General features: G+C 49.5%; 2 non-coding genes across 2 annotated transcripts; both read left to right on the plus strand.

Moving 5' to 3' along the window:
• Positions 1-1,293: 1,293 nt before the first annotated feature.
• Positions 1,294-1,449, plus strand: LOC122666365. The gene has a single exon (XR_006333558.1). It is a non-coding gene; the product is annotated as a 5.8S ribosomal RNA (ribosomal RNA).
• A 1,502-nt stretch (positions 1,450-2,951) lies between these two features.
• LOC122666435 lies at positions 2,952-3,106 on the plus strand. Its single transcript, XR_006333624.1, has one exon. It is a non-coding gene; the product is annotated as a 5.8S ribosomal RNA (ribosomal RNA).
• The last annotated feature ends 5,156 nt before the right edge of the window (positions 3,107-8,262 follow it).

The following is an 8,262-nucleotide window of genomic DNA, read 5'->3' on the forward strand; positions in this document are numbered from 1 at the left end:
GGGTGTAGGGTGTAGGGTGTAGGGTGTAGTAGTGTAGTAGTGTAGGTGTAGTAGTGTAGTGGTGTAGTAGTGTAGGTGGTGTAGTGTAGGTGGTGTAGTGTAGGTGTAGGGTGTAGGGTGTAGTAGTGTAGGGTGTAGTAGTGTAGGTGGTGTAGGGTGTAGGGTGTAGGGTGGTGTAGTGTAGGTGGTGTAGGTGTAGGTGTAGGAAGCATCTTTGATACTGACAATTAGAGAAGTTATAATCCAATGCGTAACATTATGTTTCATGTATATAGTAATTGTCATACATTGCGGTTCCGGCATAGTAGCTAATATTTGAACATGCAATGTGTACGTATGTGGTCAAATACCTAACTTTGGGATGGGATATTTGAGCCACTATAGATCCAAATGTCCTCTTTTTTTTTTCCTTGCTAAATACAACTCAGAGCCCTGCATTTGCCTAAAAAGTTTTGGCCCCAGTTTCCATTTGAAGCCCCTACAAATTATAGCCGGAAGTAGACCATCCGATCATATGTCCAAGAAGTCCAAGAAGTTGGTAAATTTATCGCCAACTTTCGGAGGGCATAACTTTGTGATTTTTGGTCAGTTTGGGTCGTGTGACCACTGGTTTTGAGGTGGCTTTCCGAGATCTACAAGATGGAATTGGCCCCAGTTGCATATCTGGCCCGAATTATAATATAAAAAATATTTCAGTTGTGAAAACTTTGGGAGGCCATAACTTTTTACTCGGTTGTCGGATTTGGATGCTCTTTTATTTTATTCGGGGTAGGTCGTGGCAAGGAACGCACTCCAACCCTTTCCAATTGTTGGTCTTCAACGAGGAATTCCTAGTAAGCGCGAGTCATCAGGTCGCGTTGACTACATCCCTACCCTTTGTGCACACCGCCCGTCGCTCCTACCGATTGAATGGTCCGGTGAAGTGTTAGGATCGCGGCGACGTGGGCTGTTCACCGCCGGCGACGTCGCGAGATGTCCACTGAACCTTATCATTTAGAGGAAGGAGAAGTCGTAACAAGGTTTCCGTAGGTGAACCTGCGGAAGGATCATTGTCGATACCTGCTCAGTAGATAGACCCGTGAACATGTCGCATCATATGATCAAAGGGGGAAGGGTGTGGGGGGGTGTGAGCCCCTTCCTCCCTGACCCTTGTAAGGTCGGTCCACGGGTATCCGTGGCATTGACCTAAAGACAACAATCGGCGCGGTTGGCGCCAAGGAATTCACAATGGAATGGGCATGCCATCGTACCTTTGGTGTGATGTGTACTGTCTTAAATCTGAATATCACGAACGACTCTCGGCAACGGATATCTCGGCTCTTGTATTGATGAAGAACGTAGCAAAATGCGATACTTGGTGTGAATTACAGAATCCCGTGAACCATCGAGTCTTTGAATGCAAGTTGCGCCCTAGGCCATCAGGCTGAGGGCATGCCTGGCTGGGCATCACACATCGCGTCGCCCGCCCTCTGTTGCCCTTGTGGTGGCCGAGTGCGGTGCGGAGTTTGGCCCCCCGTGCCCCATTTTGGAGTACGATCGGTCCAAAGGAAAGAGTGTAGGTGTAGGTGTAGGTGTAGGTGTAGGTGTAGGGTGTATGGTGTAGGTGTAGGGTGTATGGTGTAGGGTGTAGGGTGCAGTAGTGTAGGTGGTGTAGGTGTAGATGTAGGTGTAGGTGTAGAGTGTAGGGTGTAGGGTATAGGGTGTGTAGGTGTAGTAGTGTAGGTGGTGTAGTGTAGGTGTAGGGTGTAGGATGTAGTAGTGTACGGTGTAGTAGTGTAGGTGGAGTAGTGTAGGTGGAGTAGTGTAGGTGTAGGGTGTAGGGTGTAGGGTGCAGGGTGTAGGGTGGTGTAGGTGTAGGTGTAGGGAGCGTCTTTGATACTAACAATTACAGAAGTTATAATCCAATGTGTAACATTATGTTTCATGTATATAGTAATTGTCATACATTGTGGTTCTGGCATAGTAGCTAATATTTGAACATGCAATGTGTACGTATGTGGTCAAATACCTAACTTTGGGATGGGATATTTGAGCCACTATAGATCCAAATGTCCTCTTTTTTTTTTTCCTTGCTTAATACAACTCAGAGCCCTGCATTTGCCTAAAAAATTTTGGCCCCAGTTTCCATTTGAAGCCCTACAAATTATAGCCGGAAGTAGACCATCCGATCATATGTCCAAGAAGTCCAAGAAGTTGGTAAATTTATCGCCAACTTTCAGAGGGCAAAACTTTGTGATCTTTGGTCAGTTTGGGTCGTGTGACCACTGGTTTTGAGGTGGCTTTCCTAGATCTACGAGATGGAATTGGCCCCAGTTGCATATCTGGCCCGAATTATAATATAAAAAATATTTTAGTTGTGAAAACCTTGGGAGGCCATAACTTTTTACTCGGGTGTCGGATTTGGATGCTCTTTTTTTTTATTCGGGGTAGGTCGTGGCAAGGAACGTACTCCAACCCTTTGCAATTGTTGGTCTTCAACGAGGAATTCCTAGTAAGTGCGAGTCATCAGCTTGCGTTGACTACGTCCCTGCCCTTTGTACACACCGCCCGTAGCTTCTACCAATTGAATGGTCCGGTGAAGTGTTAGGATCGCGGCGACGTGGGCGGTTCACCGCCGGCGACGTCGCGAGATGTCCACTGAACCTTATCATTAAGAGGAAGGAGAAGTCGTAACAAGGTTTCCGCAGGTGAACCTGCGGAAGGATAATTGTCGATACCTGCTCAGTAGATAGACCCGTGAACATGTCGCATCATATGATCAAAGGGGGAAGGGTGTGGGGGGGTGTGAGCCCCTTCCTCCCTGACCCTTGTAAGGTCGGTCCACGGGTATCCGTTGCATTGACCCAAAGACAACAATCGGCGCGGTTGGCGCCAAGGAATTGACAATGGAATGGGCGTGCCATCGTACCTTTGGTGTGATGTGTATTGTCTTGAATCCGAATATCACGAACGACTCTCGGCAACGGATATCTCGGCTCTTGCATCGATGAAGAACGTAGCAAAATGCGATACTTGGTGTGAATTGCAAAATCCCGTGAACCATCGAGTCTTGAATGCAAGTTGCGCCATAGGCCATCAGGCTGAGGGCACGCCTGCCTGGGCGTCACGCATCACGTCGCCCGCCCTCTGTTGCCCTTGTGGTGGCCGAGTTTGGTGCAGAGTTTGGCCCCCCATGCCCCATTTTGGAGTACGATCGGTCCAAAGGAAAGAGTGTAGGTGTAGGGTGTATGGTGTAGGTGTAGGGTGTAGGGTGTAGGGTGTAGGGTGCAGTAGTGTAGGTGGTGTAGTGTAGGTGTAGGTGTAGGTGTAGGTGTACGGTGTAGGGTGTAGGGTATAGGGTGTGTAGGTGTAGTAGTGTAGGTGGTGTAGTAGTGTAGGTGGTGTAGTGTAGGTGGTGTAGTGTAGGTGTAGGGTGTAGGATGTAGTAGTGTAGGGTGTAGTAGTGTAGGTGGTGTAGTGTAGGTGTAGGGTGTAGGGTGTAGGGTGGTGTAGTGTAGGTGGTGTAGGTGTTGGTGTAGGGAGCATCTTTGATACTGACAATTACAGAAGTTATAACCCAATGTGTAACATTATGTTTCATGTATATAGTAATTGTCATACATTGTGGTTGTAGCATAGTAGCTAATATTTGAACATGCAATGTGTACGTATGTGGTCAAATACCTAACTTTGGGATGGGATATTTGAGCCACTATAGATCCAAATGTCCTCTTTTTTTTTCCTTGCTTAATACAACTCAGAGCCCTGCATTTGCCTAAAAAATTTTGGCCCCAGTTTCCATTTGAAGCCCTACAAATTATAGCCGGAAGTAGACCATCCGATCATATGTCCAAGAAGTCCAAGAAGTCGGTAAATTTATGGGCAACTTCCGGAGGGCATAACTTTGTGATCTTTGGTCAGTTTGGGTCGTGTGACCACTGGTTTTGAGGTGGCTTTCCGAGATCTACGAGATGGAATTCGCCCTAGTTGCATATCTGGCCCGAATTATAATATAAAAAATATTTCAGTTATGAAAACTTTGGGAGACCATAACTTTTGACTTGGGTGTCGGATTTGGATGCTCTTTTTTTTTATTCGGGGTAGGTCGTGGCAAGGAACGCACCCCAACCCATTGCAATTGTTGGTCTTCAACGAGGAATTCCAAGTAAGCGCGAGTCATCAGCTCGGGTTGACTACGTCCCTGCCCTTTGCACACACCGCCCGTCGCTCCTACCGATTGAATGGTCCGGTGAAGTGTTCGAATTGCGGCGACGTGGGCGGTTCGTCGCTGGCGACATCGCCTATGGTGCGATTTGATAAAACCCCATCAAAGGTCGGGCCACGTGAGGCACTGCTTGTGGCAAGAGCCAGGGACCCAAATAGGTCCAAGCCCCCACCCACCTTGCGGCACGAGCCAAGGACACAAATAGGTCCATGCCCCCACCTAGGCCATCACCTCACCCTGGGCCGACAATCAACCAAGGTAGCAACAAATCATCCGGGAGACGAACATTGGGGGGAGGGTTTGGGGGGGGGCGAGAGCGGGGACCACCATATGCGAGTGCACAAGGCTGCCCCTCAAGGATGCCCAACGTGGCTGCACCACAGCGCACAAATTTGGCTAACGTGGCTGCACCACAGCGCACAAAGTTGCCTAACGCGGCTACACCACAACGGACATCAGCCTAACATGGCTGCACCACAGCGCACAAATTTGGCTAACGTGGCTGCACCACAGCGCACAAAGTTGCCTAATGCGGTTGCACCACAGCGCACATCAGCCTAGCATGCCTGCACCACAGCGCACATATTTGCCTCACGTGGATGCACCACAGCGCACGTCTGCTAGGCGTGGTTGCACCACAGCGCGCAAATTTGGCTAACATGGCTGCCCCACAGCGCACGTCTGCTAGGCGTGGCTGCACCACAGAACACAAAGTTGCCTAACTCGGCTGCACCACAGCGCACACCAGCCTAGCGTGCCTGCACCACAACGCACATATTTTCCTAACATGGCTGCACCACAGCGCACGTCTGGTAGGCGTGGCTGCACCACAACGCACAAAGTTGCCTAACACGGCTGCATCACAGCACACATCAGCCTAGCCTGTCTGCACCACAGCGCACATATTTGCCTAACGTGGCTGCACCACGCGCACATCTGCTCAGCGTTGCTGCATCACAGTGCACAACGATGCCCAACATAGCTAAACCACAGCGCATAGGGCTGCACAACATGGCTACACCACAACACACAACGATGCCCAACATAGCTGCACCACAACACATTAGGCTGCACCACGTGGCTGCACCATAGCACACATGGCTGCCATGGGTGGCTACTCTACCGCACAAGAGGTGCACAAGATGGGACCAACGTGCCTTCGGACGGTTTTCGCATGTGTAATGGTCTTATTATGCACGCACATTACCCACACGCATGCACCATGTGCAGGGCTTGGGTGCCCATTTGTGCCACCCAACCAAGGTAGCCACCCCCTCCCTCTAGGTAGCTCTTAAGCTTTTTGCACTTTTCCAGAAGGAGACATGACCCCCCCCCGAAAAGTCATACTGGGCTATTTCTTGAGCTACAAACATCATATGGTTATGAAAATAGGTAGGAAATTAGAGAAAATTCAAAGAAACATTTTAAAAAAAATTTCATTAATTTCTCATTTATATATATATATTTATTAATTTTTTAGTATTAAAAAATCAATAAATTCAAAATATCGTGAAAAATCCATCGTGTTGAATTTTTGTACAAAACCAATTTCAAATGGCTTAGCTAAATGCATAGAATGTCTTGGCAGGAGATTGGATCACTTCAACTTTGTTTACTATTTTTTTATAATTTTTTTTTAGAAGATCATAAAAAATTCATCGATAAGTCATATTGGTCTGTTTCTTGAGCTATAAACATCACATGGTTATGAAAATTGGTAAGAAATTAGTGAAAATTGAAAGGAACATTTAAAAAAAATATATCTTTAATTTATCATTTATATTTATTTTTTTATTAAATTTCATGTATAAAATATTTAAAAGACCAGTGAAAAATCCATTTTGTTCAATTTTTTCACAAAACCAACTTCAGATGGCTTAGATAAATGCATAGAATGTCTTGCCAAGAGATTGGGTCACTTCAACTTCGTTTACTATTTTTTATAATTATTTATTGAAACGAGCATAAAGAATTCATCGATATTAATAATGCAGCTTTCAAGTCCCTAAAATTTACAAATATACACACTGTCCATCAAGTAAATGATTAAAAACATTTTCCAAACCAATGGGATGTTTTGCACGAAGGGAATATAGGATCCGTATTACGTTGTGCGGGCATGGCCACGCCAGCACGCATGCTGAGGCAGTGTAGCCATGTTGGGCAACCTTGTGCGAGGCAGTGCAGCCATGGTAAGCAGCCTTATACGGGGCAGTGTGCCATGGTGGGCACCGATGTGCGAGGCAGTGTGCCATGGTGGGCACCGATGTGCGGGGCAGTGTGCCACAGTGGGCAGCGATGTGCGGGGCAGTGTGCCATGGTGGGAAGCGATGTGCGGGGCAGTCTGCCATGCTGGGCAGCGATGTGCGGGGCAGTGTGCCATGGTGGGCAGCGATGTGCGGGGCAGTGCGCCATGGTGAGCAGCGATGTGAGGGCAGTGCGCCATGGTGGGCAGCCTTGTGCGAGGCAGTGTGCCATGGTGGCAGCGATGTGTGGGGCAGTGTGCCATGGTGGACAGCGATGTGCGGGGCAGTGTGCCATGGTGGGCAGCGATGTGCGGGGCAGTGCGCCATGGTGGGTAGTGCAGCCATGCTGGGCAGCCTTGTGCGAGGCAGTGTGCCATGGTGGGCAGCGATGTACGGGGCAGTGCAGCCATGTTGGGCAGCGATGTGCGGGGTAGTGTGCCATGATGGGCAGAGATGTGCGAGGCAGTCAGCCATGTTGGGCAACGATGTGCGGGCCAGTGTAGCCATGCTGGGTAGCCGATGTGCGGGGCAGTCAGGCATGCTGGGCATTGATGTGTGGGGCAGTGCAGCCATGTTGGCAGCAACCTTGTGCTTGCCATGCTAGGTGGTTGCAGTTCATCGATACTGGGCCTTGTGCCTTGTGCGCAGCGTGCCTACGTTGTGGGTGGTTGCAGTTCATCGATGCTGGGCCTTGTGCCTTGTGCGCGGCGTGCCTACGTTGTGTTGTACGTGTCTGGTGCACAGGGTAGTAGGGGTAGCTAGGGCACCACATCTGCTTGGCGCATTTAATTTTTGGCAAGACACTTGGGGCCACACGCGCTTGGTCTATCTGTGCTGTGGCACCCGAGGTTGATCAGATCAGAACCTGGGCACGTAACGGCACACACTAAGGCACCACGGCATAGGCACACAATAAGGCGGGCACGTAATGTAGGGTCACGTCGTTTTGTGTGTGTGCATGCATGTCTAGTGCAGTAGCACAGCCTCAGGCGGGTATGGGATAGGGTTGTAAAAAAGGTTGGGTTGGGGAAGGGGGAGGGACGAATCGATGCGACACGGGGCTGAATCTCAGTGGATCGTGGCAGCAAGGCCACTCTGCCACTTACAATACCCCTTCGCGTATTTAAGTCGTCTGCAAAGGATTCTACTCGTCGCCTGACAGGAATTACGATTGAAGGCGGCCCCATGCAACACGTCCGTCGCGGGGGTTTGGCCAATGACACGTGCCTCTGGGAGCCTAGGTGGGGGGTTGGACCTATTAATGTCCTTTGCTCGTGCCGCAAGGTGGGTGGGGGCTTGGACCTATTTGGGTCCCTGGCTCTTGCCACAAGCAGTGCCTCACGTGGCCCGACTTTTGACGGGGTTTTGTCAAATAAGACCACAGGCGATGTTGTATGTTTTTCAAAACACCATGATGCATAACGATGTGTTTCCTTCCAATGGGGTTTTACGCTACCTTGGTTGATTGTCGGCCCAGGGTGAGGTGATGGCCTAGGTGGGGGGTTGGACCTATTTGTGTCCTTGGCTCGTGCCGCAAGGTGGGTGGCGGGCTTGGACCTATTTGGGTCCTTGGCTCTTGCCACAAGCAGTGCCTCACATGGCCCGACTGTTGACGGGGTTTTATCAAATCGCACCACAGGCGATGATGCATGTTTTTCAAAACACCATGATGCATAACGATGTGTTGCCTTCCGATGTGGTTATGTGCTTCCTTGGTTGATTGTCGGCCCAGGGTGAGGTAATGGCCTAGGTGGGGGCTTGGACCTATTTGTGTCCCTGGCTCATGCCGCAAGCGGTGCCTCACGTGGGCCG

The sequence above is a fragment of the Telopea speciosissima genome, chromosome 6 (assembly GCF_018873765.1).
Source record: "Telopea speciosissima isolate NSW1024214 ecotype Mountain lineage chromosome 6, Tspe_v1, whole genome shotgun sequence".
In the NCBI taxonomy this organism is placed as follows: domain Eukaryota; kingdom Viridiplantae; phylum Streptophyta; class Magnoliopsida; order Proteales; family Proteaceae; genus Telopea; species Telopea speciosissima.